At 42.7% G+C, this 18612-nt stretch overlaps 1 protein-coding gene across 1 annotated transcript in view; it reads left to right on the top strand.

The window, feature by feature from the left end:
• The first annotated feature begins 11345 nt into the window (after positions 1-11345).
• Positions 11346-18612, top strand: part of tnfaip1 (tumor necrosis factor, alpha-induced protein 1 (endothelial)) — a 41117-nt gene continuing 33850 nt past the window's right edge. Inside the window, exon 1 of the mRNA XM_060943909.1 lies at positions 11346-11532. The gene's annotated coding sequence lies outside the window, so the exon portion shown is untranslated. The remainder of the gene's footprint in view (positions 11533-18612) is intronic.

The raw sequence follows: 18612 nt of genomic DNA, 5'->3' as shown, positions 1-18612 counted from the left end.
TCACTGTGTCGAGACGTTTTGCTGGTATCAGCTGGAAGGGTGATGCTCCGACGCTTCAGAAATCGCCTAATATCCATTTCTTCACCATTTCTTCACACACGTAATCAGTGACTAATGAATCTCGCAGTCTGCTGGCTCCCGCAAGAGGGCGAGCGGTAGACAGACAATTACTACGTGTAGGCTACGCAGTGTTGATAAAACCCACAAGAACTTGTGCAGGATCTACTAGGTGTAGGCAATTGAAAAATAACGGAAAAGCTGTTTTAATATCTGTATAAAACGAGACATACGTGCGTAAACTGTATTTAGAGGTGGGTAAACTATGCTTGGACGTGCGTAAACTATATTTAGAGGTTCATAAACGCTATTTCCTAAAATCTGGAGGTGGGTAAACGGCGTTTATGTGCGTTTACGCACCACTACATCCCAGATTGCGGTCCATATGAGTGATGACATGATGGCGGGTAAATACTAATTATACATTAATCACATATAATTATCACATATACATATTAAGTTAATTAATACTGACTATGTATGAAAATTTAATAAAAAAGTAATAATAATTATAATAAAACGAGAATCTTAATACATAGTAATTATTTTACAGGTTAAACACCATAAAGTCGCAATCGTAGGTATGGGGAAAAAAAATTTAAAATACTATTTATAGAGGAAAGGATTTGATCCTTGATTGTGTAGACAAGTGACTAGATGCTTTTTTACTTCCTTTTTAAAACTAAATTTGTTGGAATGAGACTTTCGCTACGTTCACACTGCAAGGCTTAATGCTCAATTCCGATTTTTTTGTGAAATCCGATTGTTTTGTGAGGTCGTTCACATTAACAAATATATGCGACTTGTATGTGATCCTCAGTATGAACGAAAAGCGACCTAAAAGTGTTCCGCATGCGCATTGCAGGATACGACGACGTCACACGCAGTGAGCATGGCCAGTGTTTACGGAAGTAAAACCGCCCGGTTGCGGTATGACCCATCCAATCTAGCTTGAATAGCTGCATCCCCCCAAATGGAAATCAGCTCCCTAACCTCTGCGTCCTTCCATTGAGAAGATTCAGAACCTTCACAGCCCGAAGCGTCCCTCGCATTGATGTCATGCGCAGGGGCGCAGATACGTTTTTTGAACTGGGAGGGACAAAAAACTGGGGGGGGGGGACAAAGCTGCCAGCAAACCAACCCCAACCCCGATATGCCTGTCAAACTTGTTGTTAGTAACCGTAGCAACCAAGCTCGAGCTCGCAACCTGTGCAGTCTGCGCAGCTCAACCAACCGAATATCAGTCTTTGTTTTGTTTTATTTGAGTTGTTGCAACTATGTATACACTGCTGTGCACCTCAATAAACCGAATGGTAATTAGTCTTTTGATTTTTCCGTGAGGTTTGCCTTATGCAAAGAAAGACAGCATAGACGTTTTTTCCTCCCTATAAGTGGGGGGGACCGAACGAGGTGAATTTAAATCTGGGTGGGACGAGTCCCACCCGTCCCACCCTCTATCTGTGCCCGTGGTCATGCTCCATGTTGTTGTAACTTTTTTTTGAGAGACCCGCTGCCTACTTCAGCGCAGAATAGTGACGTTTGTGGCTTGTTGATGACGTGTAAGTCGGATGAATGCGACCTGGCGGTTCAGACTGAAGTCGCATATGAAAAGATCGGATAGGAATCGGAATTAGGACCACATATCCAAACGGCCTGGGTCGGATTTGAAAAAATCGGATCTGTGTCGTTCATATTGTCAAGAAAAGATCGGATACAGGTCACATATGGGCGAAAAGATCGGATTTGAGTCACTTCAGCCTGCAGTGTGAACGTAGCCTTAATATGGGCGGGGAGGTTATTCCATAAAACAGAACCAGTGAATTGAAAAGATAACTGTCCAAAAGATCTAACTCTGGGGACAAGAAGGGAAAAGGGGCCCGAACGGGTGTTGTGGCGGAAATTGTTAAGTGTAAAAGATTGTTTGAGATATTGTGGAGCGTTGCCGTGAATAATGTTATGCATGCGGTGGAGTTTAAGTTGTTGAACACGGACATCCACTGGTAACATATTGACCTGTCTTAACTCAGTTGCCCCGATGTGTGTCCGAGGGGTAAGGTTGAGAATATATCGAACTATTTTGTTCTGAGTGGTTTGCAGACGGGTTTGTAGCTTCTTGGTTAGGCCGGAATACCAGGAAGCGCTGGCATAGTCAAAATGACATTGAATGAGTGCTGAGGTAAGGAGTTTTTTGGTTTTGACGTCCAGATGTCTGGTCTGACGATACAAGAACTTTAGTTTTGCATTACTTTTTTTGATGACACCCTCAGCTATAAAACTACCCGTGATGGACTGATCAAGTGTAACGCCTAAGTATTTAACACAGGATTTACTGGTTAATACTTGTCCATCACATGTGACGTCGAATGACTCAATATTGTTGAGTCGTCTTTTTGATCCAAACAGGATGGATTCCGTCTTTCCGAGGTGAAGGGATAGCTTGTTATCTATAAGCCATTCTTGAATTGATTGGAGCTCGGAAGACAGTTCCTGCTGAATAATTGCAGGGTCTTTGCCAGCTACTAATAGGGCGGAGTCGTCTGCATACAGTAGAAGTTTGCACTTTACTGCGGAAGGCATGTCGTTAGCATATATGAGAAAAAGGAGAGGCCCTAATATGGAACCTTGGGGGACGCCACAGATCACTTCTGCAGGAGTGGAGGTGACGCCACTTATCTCCATACACTGCTGCCTTCCTGATAGGTAGGCATTAAACCAGTTTACAGCAGGTTTTTGAAGCCCAATGGCTTTTAGTTTAGAGAGTAATATACTATGATCCACAGTGTCAAAGGCTTTTTGTAGGTCTAAAAGGACCATACCAGTGAAATTGCCTTTGTCTTGTTCTAACTTTTATAAAATCAGTTAGATGAATGAGGCATGTATCTGTGGAATAAGAGGATCTGAAACCTGACTGGTACTCATATAGGAGTTTGTGATCTGTGAGATATTGATTGAGTTGGTCGTACACTGCCCGCTCAAACACCTTGCTAACGATACTAAGGATAGAAACAGGTCGGTAGTTGCCAGCTTCCGTCCTGTTGTTTTTCTTGTGAATGGGTGTGATTTTGGCAGATTTGAGGTCTGCTGGGAGTTTACCTGTGGTAAGGGAGAGATTTAAAAGATGGGTGAGTGGGGTTGTTATAAACATAGCTCCATCTTTAAGAAAATGAGAGTTGGATACAGTCCAAACCGGTAGCCTTGTTCGAATTTAGATTGAGGAGAATCTTTTGGACAGCATCCTGAGTGACTTCTGAAAATGAGAAAGCTGTATTAGAGACATTAATTGAACTATAATAATCACAAACGTGTCTGTAACCGAATTTTCCTTTTCCAGATGGTAACCTTTTTACAAGAGATGAGGCAACAGTTGAGAAGTACTCATTAAACCGAGTTGCTACCTTGGACTTGTCGAAGCAAATTTGGTCCCCGATTTTTAAACCTATGCTACTTTGGTTGGATTTAGATTTTGAAGAAGTGCCAAGGCATTTAAGAATTTGCCAAAGTTTTTTGGAATGGTTTTTGTTTTCCTCCACCTTGTTCACAAAATACTCTGATTTTGCTAGTGTTTTTTGCTCATGAACCTGGTTACGCAGCGTTGTATATCTCAAATACCAATTGCTGCATTTCGTCGAGACAAATTTCTTCAAATACTCATTTCTCTCATGAATAAGGTGGAGTACTGTCATCCATGGGGCAGTAATTTGTTTTATTCTAACTTCCTTATAAGGAGCAATTTTGTTCAGAACAGTGAGAAATTTGACTTTAAATGACACCCATGCCTCATCTACACACACATTATTCGTGACCTCAGACCAATCAACTTTGTCAAGTTCCTGCTCAAATAGCTCTTTAGAATACTTTTTCAGGGATCTTAGTTTGACACAGTTATGTTTAAAATGTTTCACTTTAACACATTTACGCGTACAATATGTAGCCCTATGATCACTCAGACCTAGGGCTGCTCGATATTGGAAAAAATCAATATCACGATTTTTTCAGTAAATATCGATATCGCGATTTTTAAAACGATATTTATACACCTTTTTTTAAAGCCCTGATCATCAACACCTGAGGCACCGGGCCACATTTTTATAGTACAGGCCTCATAGGCTACCTGTCAACCCTTCCCGTTGTACCCTGAAACGCCTTTTACTTAAACTATTTACTGTGCAAGCGCGTACTTTGCATAGGTCCTATAGCCTGCACAAGGCTCACGTTCTCCTCACTCAACATTTCCGATCACAGAGGATGGAGCCAGCGCTGGTATTACCAGTGATTACTGCGTAACGTCCACACTGGCTCGTAGCCAGCCAAGGATAAAATCTCTCTCTCTCTCACACACACACACACACACACACACACACACACACACACACACACACTACAACGTAAGCTTGTGTGTTGTTAAGACACCAACATTAAACACGCACAATATAGAGACAAGTCCTTAAGAATTAACATACATGAAAATAGGCTTCTCTTCCTTCATCTTCCAAATGTGGACTCCGCTATCTTTTTGGCATGTCAGCATTGAAATACCATTTGCAGAGATATTTCACTCGAAAAGTAAAAGCAACACATGATTAGGGCTACATGATTAGCAGGGGGACACCGTTTTAAGCGCACGGAATTTTAAAAACAATGTAATTACATCTGAGTCCGTCTACATCGCGCAATAAACCCGTCCTTAGCAGAACCTACTTCAAAGCATGATGCTAGCTGCAGATGCACAAGTCAAAATCAAATGAACCCAAGTAAACATGCCGCGGCGGGCAACATTAATAACCAAATTGCCTTACCTTAAAACGCTGCCTTGACCACAGGACGACTCGCAATTATTCCACTTAAATCCACACGGTTTAACACATCTAACACAGCTAGCAAGCTGGATACGTGCTAATATTGTTGTGCTTGTTTTCTTCCGTAGATGCCATTTTTACATTACCCAGTCCCACATCCAAAAATATGACGTAAATATATGTTAATTGTATTATTATAACTATTAGCAAGCAAATCAAACAACATATTAAGAAATCAATATATCAAATCATCCGACACGTATGAAAACAGAAGAACTGATTTTTTACTGTTGCGGAGATATCGCGGGAGTAGAATGGATGACGTATGCAAGGCTACGGTGTGCCTTAGGGGACAGAAGGGTTCGTTTTACCTTACTGTCACGTCAATGTTATTGTTGTTTTATTGCCATTGTAGAAATATTGTGCACGTCCCTTTCGACAAATGACAAAAAATCGTTTCATATCGATATTATGAATTTTGATATCGTTTGACACCAATATCGATATCGTGATAAAAATACGATATATTGCACAGCTCTACTCAGACCTACATCAAGAGTTCCACTTTGACTAATCTTTAAACTGTCGGACACCATAATTAGATCTAGGATGGTGTCAGTAGTTGGTGTTATCCGGGTAGGTACATTTATCAGTTGCTGGAGATCAAACATATACAAAAAATGTTTAAGATGTTTAAATAATTTTACATGAGAATTGATCTGTTTAAAATCTGTATTGAAGTCACCAAGAATTATGACTTCATTAACACCAAATTCGTTACAGCTGCTGCAGGATGTTTCGAGCGTGTCGTAGAAGTCTGTATTCGACGGCGGTCTGTAGCAGACACCGACTAGGATTGGTTTGGTCTTTGGCACATACAGTTCGATCCATGTCGCCTCAGTGTCATTATTCGTGATGTCAGGTCGTGGGTTGTATGCGATGTCTGCGCGGATGTAGACTCCAACACCCCCTCCCTGGCGATTTCGGTCGCCTCTCTGGAATGTATATCCGGGGATCTCAACCTCTGTGTCTGTCACAGAGTCATCTAGCCATGTCTCTGTAATCCCGATGATTGCAGCCCGGGACTCGCGTGCGATAAAACGTACTTCGTCCAACTTTGGGATAAGGCTCCGGCTGTTCAAGTGGATGAAGTGGACTCCTTTGGCTTTGAAGCAGTCAAAGGGGTACAGGCCTTCCGGGAGGGCTTGGGTTTCAACTGCACCCAATAGGCTGATGGGTGATGTTTCTGTCAGGTCCGGTTCTGTGACCGCCGTCTGAGGACCAACCTGTGGTTCTTTATCTACCGTGCGGTCATCTAATCGACACGGAGGGCACGAGAAATCGATATCTCCGTCCACAACTGATATACGGTCGTAGGTTGCCACGGGGAAGTCACAGCACTTTATGTGGGTCCATTGATGACAACGATCACAGGACAAAGCCTTGCAGTTAGACCGCACTCCTTTGCCACAGACGGTACAAGGGTATCGGGGGGTCCTTCCTCCAGAAGGCCCCGGGCATTGATGAATATCTCTGGACAATAATAGGCACAGAGAGATGATAATCGAGTCAGTTCGGGGTTTGTTGTTGCTGACACCGGAAACAGAGCTGACTCGCCCAGCCTTGACCTTGTTGTGTTTCTGATTGCTAGTGGGCGATATTAGAACGTCATACAAAACACAGCCACCAAAACTAAAGTTTTTGTGGAGATCACAACCATCCAACACAGGATACTGTTCAGGAACACTTCCCCTCTCTTTCGAAAATGTTGAAAAACCGCTATCTCTGGATAATCTTAGACAAATCACTGTAAAAATGAGAGCTGTCAGAACACCAGTTTTACCCGCCATTATGACGTCACTGTGAGCCGATTCTTCCAGCAGCGCAGCGAAAGCAGAGGCAGGACGGGAAAAATCCCACAATCCAACACCAATCAGAACCCTGGAGCCCCTCGAACTCCCCCCCCAGACCATCAGAGCAAATGCAGGAAACAAGGAAGCAGAGAGAGACCAGCACGCCAAACCCCGCTGCCAACGGGGACCCGGCGCCCGTGCCCCGCAGCCACGCGGAGGAGCACCCGAAGCTGGTCGAGCCCTCACTGTCGGACCCGCAGAGAGGGGCCTCTCCCACGAGGGAGACAGACGCAAAAATCACTCTGATCCTCTGCTTGTTTACATTCAATTAGCTTTAGCTAGCTAATGAGCTCTCGAAAACACTCCGCTCGCGCTAAAGACAGAGCCAAGAAAGAAAAAAAAAAAACGACTAAAATCCTACAACCTCCTTTAATTTTGTAACTTATCTCTATAAAAACTATAAGTATTACTGCTAAAATGCAGAGCTAAAAATAATATTAAAACCCGCCAGGCCTCCAAAGGTGTGCTCCGGACTGCACGCAGTTGCACGCAAACTTCCGGATTTCCCCCCCAAGGGAAAAAAAGGGGCCCCCCGAAAATATCGGCATAGTTCGAACACTGAGTGTAGGCACTGGGTGTAAACAACAAATAGTTTACAATGTCTGGGTAGCAAACAGATGGCAGAATTGGTGTCAGGTCCTCCTTATGTTTCCATTCTCCCTTGCCGCGAGTCTTATCATATGGGTCAAACCCATCAATCACAGCCAGTTTCTCCACATACCGTGCCCTTTCTGCAGCTGGTAATGTACTCACATAACCAGAATTATCATCCATCGTGTCACTTTACTCTCGCTCGTACTTTGTTTTATATTGTGAGTGCATGTACTTGGTCTTCCAATATGGCGCCTAACAAAATCTCGCGGCGCGGTGACGTCATGTGAAAGGGGTCTATACGGTACTGTATATCAAAGTGCCCCAAATAAAACATATAAAACGTATAATTTACATGAATTAACCCAGCCACTGGGTTAGCACAAGTCAGTGCATTTTTAGTGCCGGGCCCAAACCTGGATAGATTGAGGAGGGTTGCGTCAGGAAGGGCATCCGGTGTAAAACCTTTTCCAAATCAAATATGTGGATCATAAATCGGTTTCCATACCGGATCACTTGAGGCTCAGGTTACCAACGACCGCCACCACCAGTACTGTGGGCCAGCAGGGTGCCAGTGGAAACTATGCTACTGCTGTGCAAAGGAGAAGGAGAGGAGGAAGGCATGTCCAGAGGCAACGGGAGAGGAGGAAGGATAGGAGTGTGGAGGTGAATGTTGATACCATGACTGGGAAAGGGAAAGAGCTGTCGGATATGATGGAGAGAAGGAAAGTGGGTATACTGTGCATGCAAGAGACGAGGTGGAAGGGGAGCAAGGGCAGGAGCATTCTGGGGTTCAAAGTGTTCTGCCATGGTGTGGATGGGAGGAGAAATAGAGTAGGGGTTATCCCAAATGAAGCTGGAAATTGTAGGTGTGATAATGAATTGTTGTCCGTGTGTATATCTCACAAGCTGGGTGTAAGATGGAAGAGAAAGAAGGTTTCTGGAGTGAGTTGGATGAAGTGGTGGTGATTGGAGCAGACTTCAGTGGGCAGGTTGGTGAAGGGAACAGAGGTGATGAGGAGGTGATGGGTAGGTATGGAGTCCAGGAGAGGAATGTGGAAGGACAGTGGATTTTGAGAAAAGGATGGAAATGTCTGTGGTGAATACATATTTCAAGAAGAGGAAGGAACATATTGGAGTGAAGGAAGGTGCTCACAGGTGGATTATATCCTGGGCGAGCAATCCAGTCTGAAAGAGATTGGAGACTGCAAGGTGGTGGCAGGGGAGAATATACCGTAGCAAAGCAGTCTTAGAGGGGAGTCTGCAGGATTATAAGATAGTCATATTTATGAGACAGTAAGTCATATTTATGAGACAGTAAGTCATATTTATGAGACAGCAAGTCATTTGAAATAGTAAGTCATATTTATGCAATCGTAAGTCAATTATGAGACAGCAAGTCATATTTCTAAGATAGTAAGTCATAATTATGAGACAGTAAGTCATATTTATGAAATAGTAAGATAATTATGACACAGTAAGTCATATTTATAAGACAGCAAATCATATTTATGAGATAGTAAGCCATATTTATGAATTAGTAAGTCAATTATGAGACACTAAGTCATATTTATGAGATATGTAAGATGTGAGTTTGTGATGATCTGGCGACTTGTCCAGGGTGTACCCCACCTCTCGCCCATAGTCAGCTGGGATAGGCTCCAGCTTGCCTGAGACCCTGCACAGGATAAGCGGCTACAGATAATGGATGGATGGATGGATGCAGGGCTCGAAATTAACTTTTTTTCTTTGTGTCCCCCAGTGGTCCCGAATTCTGTGTTGTATTGTCCCGAATGGAAGCAATAGTGTCCCCATTTTTTTCCTCTCTGAAATAACCAGTGGTTAATATTATCATATGAAGTTTCTATTATATTTGTAACTATACGATTTTGAACCCTCTATATCATTTTTACAATAAGTCACAAGACACAAGCGACACATGTCCAATACATCATCTACTTCAAAATTACAGTTATTGCATTTTCAGTTTATTAAACTTTTGGTGATCTCACTGTATGAATAGATACCCGTTTATTTAAAAGGGGCCAACTAGCTCATTCAGAAAATGTTTCAACTCACTACATCTGCAGTACACTTTAGCTGAAAATAAGACCCCTTTTATGTTTGTTTCATCTACTTATACCTTGAATATCTGTTGGCATATATAAGGCCAACTTATCATTTTCACCATTACCGTTATCCATTTTTATGTAATATACCTGTTGCCCCATTCAGAGATGTTTTGAAAGCCATCAGCCATACCATCAATGGATGAAATGCACACCCATGTTGCAAGCAGTACAATAGAAGGTTTGACCCAAAAAACGAAATATTTTAATCCAGTCTACAGTGTAAAATAAAGGAAAAACGCCATCCAATCATATCGAGGTACCACCTCAAAATGATTGGATACTGACACGTCAATCAGACTGAAGCCCGCGAGCAGCCCGCCCTTCTGTGTGTGTGTGTTTGTGTGTGAGAGCGAGCAGAGTGTCACACAGAGCGCAGGATTCTCTCAGTGCGCTCCTTCCAAACAACGGGGATTTACACGAAAACGGAAGGAGATATTCACAAAATTCTTTCACAGTGAGCGCCACAAGGCTCTCCTGAACACACGGATGTAATTTTTTTTGTCTGTAGTGTAAAAAATGAGGTCACTAGAGCGAGTTAAAAACGAGTGACTTTTCTGCCACGTTTATAATGGGAGTCTATGAGGCTGCGCGGCTGTGCTCTCGTTACTTTCAGGCTTCTCATTCAAAAACAGTAAATCCTATCGCTCAGGTAGACACATTGTGTGAATCAGGACAAGTGTGGCTACTACTTTTGAGAAAATTATGTGTGTGGAGTGAAAATTGGGGCTGAAAACACAGTTTAAATGAGAAAGTTTGAGCTATTTTTCCAAGCTCTTTACACTCTAACTTAACGAGCTCCACTAGTGTGTAACGCAATAGACACCCATTATAAAGCCGGACTTTCTCAGGCTTTAGGAGGGGGAGGAGGGGTGGAGACGCGGGGGGTGGGAGTGTTTCTTTTCAAAATATGGCTTGCGGGAACCGTTATTCCAAAATCTTGTACTGCACCTTTAATGTAGAACTTTTTTTCTAGATCTATTTTTTTTCCATTGTCCCGGGATTGTCCCAGATATGATAATTTTGTGTCCCGATGACATTTTTTATGGTCCCCGGGACATCGGGACACCGTTAGTTTCGAGCGCTGGATGGATGAGATGTGAGTATTTGTTCAGGTGGTGATGGATGGATGGATGGATGGATGGATGAGTATTTGTTCAGGTGGGGATGGATGGATGGATGGATGAGATGTGAGTATTTGTTCAGGTGGGGATGGATGGATGGATGGATGGATGGATGGATGGATGGATGGGATGTGATTTTGTTTAGGTGGTGATGGATGGATGGATGGATGTGAGTATTTGTTCAGGTGGTAATGGATGGATGTGGATGGATGGATGGATGAGATGTGAGTATTTGTTCAGGTGGTGATGGATGGATGGATGGGATGTATTTGTTCAGGTGGTTATGGATGGATGGATGGATGAGATGTATTTGTTCAGGTGGTGATGGATGGATGAGATGTGAGTATTTGTTCAGGTGGTGATGGATGGATGGATGGATGGATGGATGGATGGATGAGATGTATTTGTTCAGGTGGTGATGGATGGATGGATGGATGGGATGTGAGTATTTGTTCAGGTGGTGATGGATGGATGGATGGATGGATGGATGGATGGATGGATGGATGGGATGTATTTGTTCAGGTGGTTATGGATGGATGGATGGATGGATGGATGAGATGTATTTGTTCAGGTGGTGATGGATGGATGGATGAGATGTATTTGTTCAGGTGGTGATGGATGGATGGATTTGTTCAGGTGGTGGAAGCGGTCTCCATCCAGCCCTGACCAGCAGAGGGCAGTAGGAACTCATGTAAGTTTCTGTGGCTCGCGGAAACGTTACATAGAAGAAGAGAAAAACACGTCGAAGGCGTTTGAGCTGAAGGCTGCAGCCCGCGCCTCTGCTACAGCGGCGGCACGCAACAAACCAACCCCGGCGCTGTTCGCGTTAACTGCCTGGAGCTGCGGAGGCGGCCGCGCTGTCTGTCTGTCTGTCTGTCGGCTGGAGCTGCGCAGGGCAGAGCGGCTGTTCAGCAGCCCGGAGGTCAGTGGCCGCGGCCCCGACACACGCGCCAGTTTGTTGTGTTAATGTGGGTTTCTCCGGCTTTTCCTGCTGCCTGTGTGTGTGTGTGCTGTAGTAGCGCTTCCTGCTGCCAGGGGATTCGAACCGCCCGGATCGTTTCCGGCCGGAGCTGTAAACGGCCGCTGATTCAGCTCTCGCGCTCAACGCCAACCAGTGATGAGTCGTTTGTGAATGAATCGGTTCTTTGAGTCAACTCTCTTCCATAATCATTCCGAGCTGCTGTGCTGAAAGGAGCCGTGTTTATTTTCTCTCTCCTTTCGGAGATGTAAACATTGCTGTTTACTCTGACGATGCCGATTAATCCGAACGCCTCCATGGAGAAATCCTCAACACCGAAGCTGTTTGTTCGCATCAACCGATTCCTCTTTAGTTTGGCTTCATCCCGGGCTCGGTGTGGGGGTTGATGGTGGTTGTTGTTGTTGTTTTTCCTTTATTTAAAGGACTGTGTTTGGGTTTATTAGAAAAATAAACCTCATTTTCGTCTGGTTTCGAACAAACTGACAATGAGCAACTTGGGAGCTGAAAGAGTCGACTCTTATTAGTGAGTCAAATGAGCCGGAAATCCCATCACTAATAATCACAGAGCAGAATAGGGGTGGGGAGTGTGTGTATGTGGAGTGTGTGTGGGGTGGGGTGTGTGTGTATATGGAGTGTGTGTGGGGTGGGGTGTGTGTGTATATGGAGTGTGTGTGGGGTGGGGTGTGTGTGTATATGGAGTGTGTGTGGGGTGGGGTGTGTGTGTATGTGGAGTGTGTGTGGTGTGTGTATGTGGAGCGTGTGTGTGGTGTGGGTGTGTCCCCACTGGCCTGTTACACTAGAGTAGCTGTACACTGAGCTGTTCACAGTCAGATAAAAGTTAATGACTTTAACTTGTAGTAAACTAGTTGGAGACTAATTAGTAGAAACCTAGCTTGTAATAAACTAGCAGTAATTGTAGTAAACTAATAATAAACTAGTATTGAGTTAACTTGTAGTAAAATGGTAGTAAAGAAGTAGAGCGGCGGCTACAATTATCAACACCTTAACGATCTTTTGGCCGTTACAAAAGTAGGAAAAACTTTAAATACGTAAATTGTTCATGAATAATTACTCAAACTTCCACTGGGAAAAAAATGAGTTGATTCCTAATTACTTAGCGTATCAGATCACATGACACTTCCACAGTTTTTGTTGCCGTTGTCTGCAGTTATCGACATCCAGATTATTATTTATTTAAAAAAAAATCGGTATGTGGTACTAAGTTAACAAAACATAGTTTTTATTTAAAATTTGTTTTGCATAGACATGACAGACATTTAGTACAAAATGTCTTTTATATAAATATATGGGCAGTGCGGTGGTGTAGTGGTTAATGCTGTCGCCTCACAGCAAGAAGGTCCGGGTTCGAGCCCCGTGGCCGGCGAGGGCCTTTCTGTGCGGAGTTTGCATGTTCTCCCCGTGTCCGCGTGGGTTTCCTCCGGGTGCTCCGGTTTCCCCCACAGTCCAAAGACATGCAGGTTAGGTTAACTGGTGACTCTAAATTGACCGTAGGTGTGAGTGTGAATGGTTGTCTGTGTCTATGTGTCAGCCCTGTGATGACCTGGTGACTTGTCCAGGGTGTACCCCGCCTTTCGCCCGTAGTCAGCTGGGATAGGCTCCAGCTTGCCTGCGACCCTGTAGAACAGGATAAAGCGGCTACAGATAATGAGAGATGAGATGTTTAACCTGTCAAAAAATCTTTCTGTTCCACTTTCTACCCACTTTAAGTATTTTCGTTGATCACATTTTGTTAATCATTCGTTGTTGTTTGTATTAATTTCTAGTTGTGTTGTTTACCAATAAATGTCAACAGGGAATTGATGTTTATAACCACATGAAAATCCAGGTCAAAGGTCGCATGTCGTTCCTCGAACCAAAATATAAAATGTTTACTGATATTGTAATACACACATGCAAACTCCTCACCTTTCGGCGAAATTCGCCGTTTTGGTCCCAAAATAGGTCACTTGTGTGAATCGTGTAGATCCGAAGAGTTTTTTTTTTTTGGGGGGGGGGGGTAGGCAGGCTACAACGCTATTGTTGCCAAACATTTCACTTACAAGGTTACAGCCAATCAAGATAAACAGTTACTAACACGCTTCTTTTCCATTGGAGTTCTGATCAGCTGGTGCACAACCCACTGCTGGTTGCCAGTCCTCGCTTACGAATATTCCACAGATTCAGACCGCAAAGTCACCTTTTTATAGAGAGATCTGGCAACCTCATCTCGCGACTGAATCTGAATACCAATGGAACAGTTTCCAGCGCGCTCGGGGGTGAATAACCATGGGCGGATCTACCGGGGTGGCATATGCCACTCTAAAAGAAAGCCTTGCCACCCTTGCTGCTACCCCAGTTGGCAGCGACGAATTCAAAGAAAAATTACGGCCAATTTGACATTTACGTGCGCGAATTTCCAGTGTCCGACTGCGGCGAATGCAGCACGAGATAACGCCAGAGATTGGTTGTTTTGGAAAATTGAGAGGCGCGAAGCGAGGGAGCCAGGAGTCGCGAGGAAAGGAGACACGGGAGGAAAGGGGTAAAAGCTGATTAACTATCTATCAAAAAATGAAATTATAATGAATGAACAGTGCTAGTATAGTTGCGATGCTGATTTTGAGAGGATAAAAATCAGGTTGGAGAAGGTTATTTAGCTAACTATACATGTAAGGCAAAAAAAAAAAGTGTGTTTCCGGTAACCCGACCGATCGAGAATTTCAGCGTCGAAATTGCCGACCGTAAAGTTTTTATTACAAATTTCCCTCGATATTTTAGTGTAAGTGGCGTTAGTTTGTCATAATTTTTTGTTTCAACGCATTCAAGTTGTGAAAGAAACGATAAAAAGTAAAATGTTTCGCCACTTCTATCAGCCCTCCTGGCTGTAATGCAAATTGCTTCCTCTTCAGTATACAAGTGCACTTCCATGGCAGGGAAAAACACTACATTTTGCCGCCTATGTAGTCCCCTATTTATACAAATAGGAGTCATTCAGGATTCAGCCATGTTTTTGCTCCGTGTTTTTGCTCGACCCAAGTTCTACAGTAGGCTAGGCGAGGCCGTCTGCTTTTAATGGAAGTAGCCTAGCCTAGGACGTTAAACCATATTTTCACGTTATTTCTTGATAAGGTGTTTTCACATTATCACATGAAAATATCATGAAATTACGTGATATGTTATTACATGATAAATATATTGTAAAAACGTGATAACTCTGTTAACAATATCTTTTCACGTAATTACTTGAGTCTAAGCCAATTATTTTTTTTTTTTGAGTGTGGCAGCAATACGCTTCCGCAGATCATAACTCGAACTCTTGCGATATTTTTTTTTTATTCGTTTAAAGATTTAAAACACTTATTTTATTATGATGTGTGGTATAAAGGATTCTGTGCCAAAATACTATTTTGTAAGATGTTTACTTGTGTTAATTTTTTCGAACAAAATAAAACAAATTAAGAAAAAAAATTTCCTACCTACCGACCTTATTTTAGTATTTCATGTTACCTGAAACACACTTTTTTTTTTTTTTGGCCTAATGTTAGCTAGGTCTGACATTAGTTTTGTGTAAAGTCGGCCACAAAAGTTAATATTGATTCACCGTCTGTCAAGGAAAACATTGCTATTGGCTGAAGCTTATGATTCAAATATTGAGGATCTTAAACATGAGTTACATCAGACGAGGAGAGTACTAGACAGAAAAAAGGGGGAACAGGAGAGTCCTACCACTCTCATGGAGTTCACTGTTTTTGGACCCATACCAAGATGATGATGTTGTTTTTTTTTGAGTTGTTCAGGTTGTGTAAAATAGCGGTTGTCTTGCCTGTGAGCAGTGCATCCTGTGAACGAAGTTTTTCATCTCTCAGGCTCATAAAGACTTATTTGCGGTTGACTATGACAGAAAAGAGACTATCAAGTTTGGCTGTACTCAGCATTGAATCAAAGCGCACAAAAGCATTAGATCTTGATAAATTTGTGAAGCGTTTTGCTGAGCAACATGGAAATCGCCGCATTCAGCTGTTGTAGGCATGACAAGTTCATGTTATGCTCACTGGTGAGCCTTTACAAAGCGTGAGGAAAAAAAACTATAAAATGTGACACTGGTGTAAATGGTTTAAATCATGCTGAACTTGAAGCAGTGTTGTTATTGTTGTTTTTTAGTGTCTGTTCTTTTGCATATACAGTATAAAACTGTCCAGAAACGGTATAGACCTCATCTGAGAATGTGTTCTTCGTGAACAATAAAGGCATGAGATTAAGTTTATCTGTATGAGTTTGTAAATGGCAGTCTGTGCCCTTTTGTAGTGTGTACATACTATTTGTCATCAAACTGTGATTAAATTCAGTATATATACATGTCTGTAATACGTATTTTTGTAACGTAGACTACGAAATGTACTTTTGCGCGCGTGCCGTGTCCCCGTGCATCCTTCTCACCTTTTTCACCCCTGACCAGTTTGCATGCCTGTAATATGTGGTAGATATTTACAACAAACTACAAAAAAAAAATTATCTGAATGGAATAGAAAAATCTGAATATTTCAGGCATGTAATTTTTTTATAGGCTAGGAATGTAATTGTGGTCTAATTCTATTTATTGCAGTCGGATTCCAAATACTCTATAAACATTCCATTCTGTTATGAATCAGAAGCAAAAATTATTATAAATCACAGCACTTTTTATTTATTTTTTTTTAAAGTTCTTCATCTCCTTCAACAATGTTACACAAAGATCAATCCATAACAGTTGTAAATGTCCCTTAATTCCACAGCGTGTCGATAATGGTGGACACCGGTGACAGTGATCACTATTATCGACACCTCATGTGACCCTCAAACGCACATTTAGATACAAAACGGCGACTGTCAAATGAAAGGATCAGAAACAAAGCAGGTTTCGACGAGGAGATCATGAAATATCGGTGAATTTGATCAGTAAAAACGCGTCCATGATCTTTCCACCATGCTTGCCTGCGATGAGAACGTCCGGGTTTTCCGAAAAATTGCTGATCGTGCTAAAAAAACCTTCCATCTCAGGTAACGAGCCGCGTCATCAGACAACAAGATCAAAGGGCGAGGCGAGTCTTCTGGTTGATTGATTAATCAATAATAACTGTTGGAACTGAAACTCACCTTTGTAAAATGTTTTTATTTTTAAATGTTTTTATTGGTAAATCTGAAAAGGTGTTTAATTGTAGCTGCTGCTCTAGTAAACTAATTTGTAATGAACTAGTAGTGAGTTAACTTGCAGTAAGATAGTAATAAACTAACTTCTGGTAAACTAGTAGAAGACTAACTAGTAGTAAATTAACTTGTAATAAACTAGTAGTTTGTTTGGACTCGGTTTTATCTCAGCGTTGTCTTTGATTCTCCACTCTTTTTTTGAAAATCGTAAACTCCATGTCTAAAACGGCCTTTTTCTACCTTCGCTACGCTGCACATGTCTCCGTCGTGCACTCGGCACCAAGGCGTCTAAAACACTCATCCATACTTTTATTACGTCATGACTTGATTATCATAATGTTATTCATTGGTCTTCCAGCCAAGTCCATCGCTCTGCTTCAGTAGATTCAACCCTCTGCAGTCAGAGTCCTCACCCACACTAAACACTCGGCACACATCACCCCCTTCCTCCAGAACCTCCCCTGGCTCCCTGCTCTAGATCACATCCACTATAACATTCTTCTGTTCACATTTAAAGCACTCCATGGCTACGTTCCTCAACATCTAATGGAATTACTTCAACTCTGCTGTCCCATTCGCAGTCTCAGGTCTTCGTCTGTTATCTGTCCCCAAATTTAAAACATCCACCCTGGGCTCCAGGGCACTGAGGGTTGCAGCCCCCAAGCTGATGAATTCTCTCCCTCAGGGTCTGTGGGATTGTACATCTCTTCGCAAATACAAAAATCTTCTCAGATCTGATCTGATCTCTCTCTGCTGTCCCTCCTCCTGATATTTCCTCTCCCGGTCACTCACTCAGTACGTTTACATGCACGTCCAAATCGAGCTGCTGTCGGTAATCGAGCAAAGGGTCCCAGCAGGGGTGCCAGAGAAATCCAATCCTACATGCACAAGTGAAATCGGGCTATTGTGTAAGGTGCATTGTGCACCCGAGCCACACGTGGCGCTACACGCCCCATCGTGTTGGTACACTTCCGGTTGTCGTCATGAAGAAGAGCTATAGTGTTGCCAGATACTGCTGACGTATTCCAGCCCAAAACATGTTCAAATCCGCTAAAATGCACTTAAAACCCCCAATCTGGCAACACTGGCAGTTCCATGTTCAAGCTGTTAGGCTTGCTCTAACAGACTGTATGGCTACAAACTGTCCGGCGCAGACCACTGTTTTTGTAAGACAACTTATTTTGCACAATAATATTTTTCTAAAGTCCATTTTTTGCTTACAATTTAACTTATGTCTTAATAAACACACAAAAAGTTCAATTGTTTTGCTTTTATTGACATTCTTCAGATGTTGGACATATATACACACACACACACACACACACACACACAAATACAGTGACTTGTTTATGTACACAATTCACAGCTATGCAACAGCTGTACAGATGTATTTGGTGATACAGTAAGTGAGCTAAATTAACAGTGCAAACAATGCCACAAAAAGAAAAGATTCATGGCGTTGTCATGATTCGTTGTCATGCCGACCGAGGCTGTTGTGTTTCCCGCTTGTGGTCTCGTCACTCGTCACTTCCGGAAGGGGCAGTGCTGAAGTAAGTAGCTCGAATACGTAGCTCAATAGGGTTTACATGCACTAAGTAGCTCGGCAAAAGTCGCATAATCTAGGTTGTGTAGCTCGATTCTGAGAAATCAAGTTCGGTTCAATTCACACATGCAAACTCCTCACCTTTCGGCGAAATTCGCCGTTTTGGTCCCAAAATAGGTCACTTGTGTGAATCGTGTAGATCCGAAGAGTTTTTTTTGGGGGGGGGGGTAGGCAGGCTACAACGCTATTGTTGCCAAACATTTCACTTACAAGGTTACAGCCAATCAAGATAAACAGTT

This window comes from Neoarius graeffei, chromosome 17 (genome assembly GCF_027579695.1).
Source record: "Neoarius graeffei isolate fNeoGra1 chromosome 17, fNeoGra1.pri, whole genome shotgun sequence".
In the NCBI taxonomy this organism is placed as follows: Eukaryota; Metazoa; Chordata; class Actinopteri; order Siluriformes; family Ariidae; genus Neoarius; species Neoarius graeffei.
The sequence above is the reverse complement of the archived record's forward strand: the minus strand, read 5'-3'. Positions and strand labels throughout refer to the sequence as shown.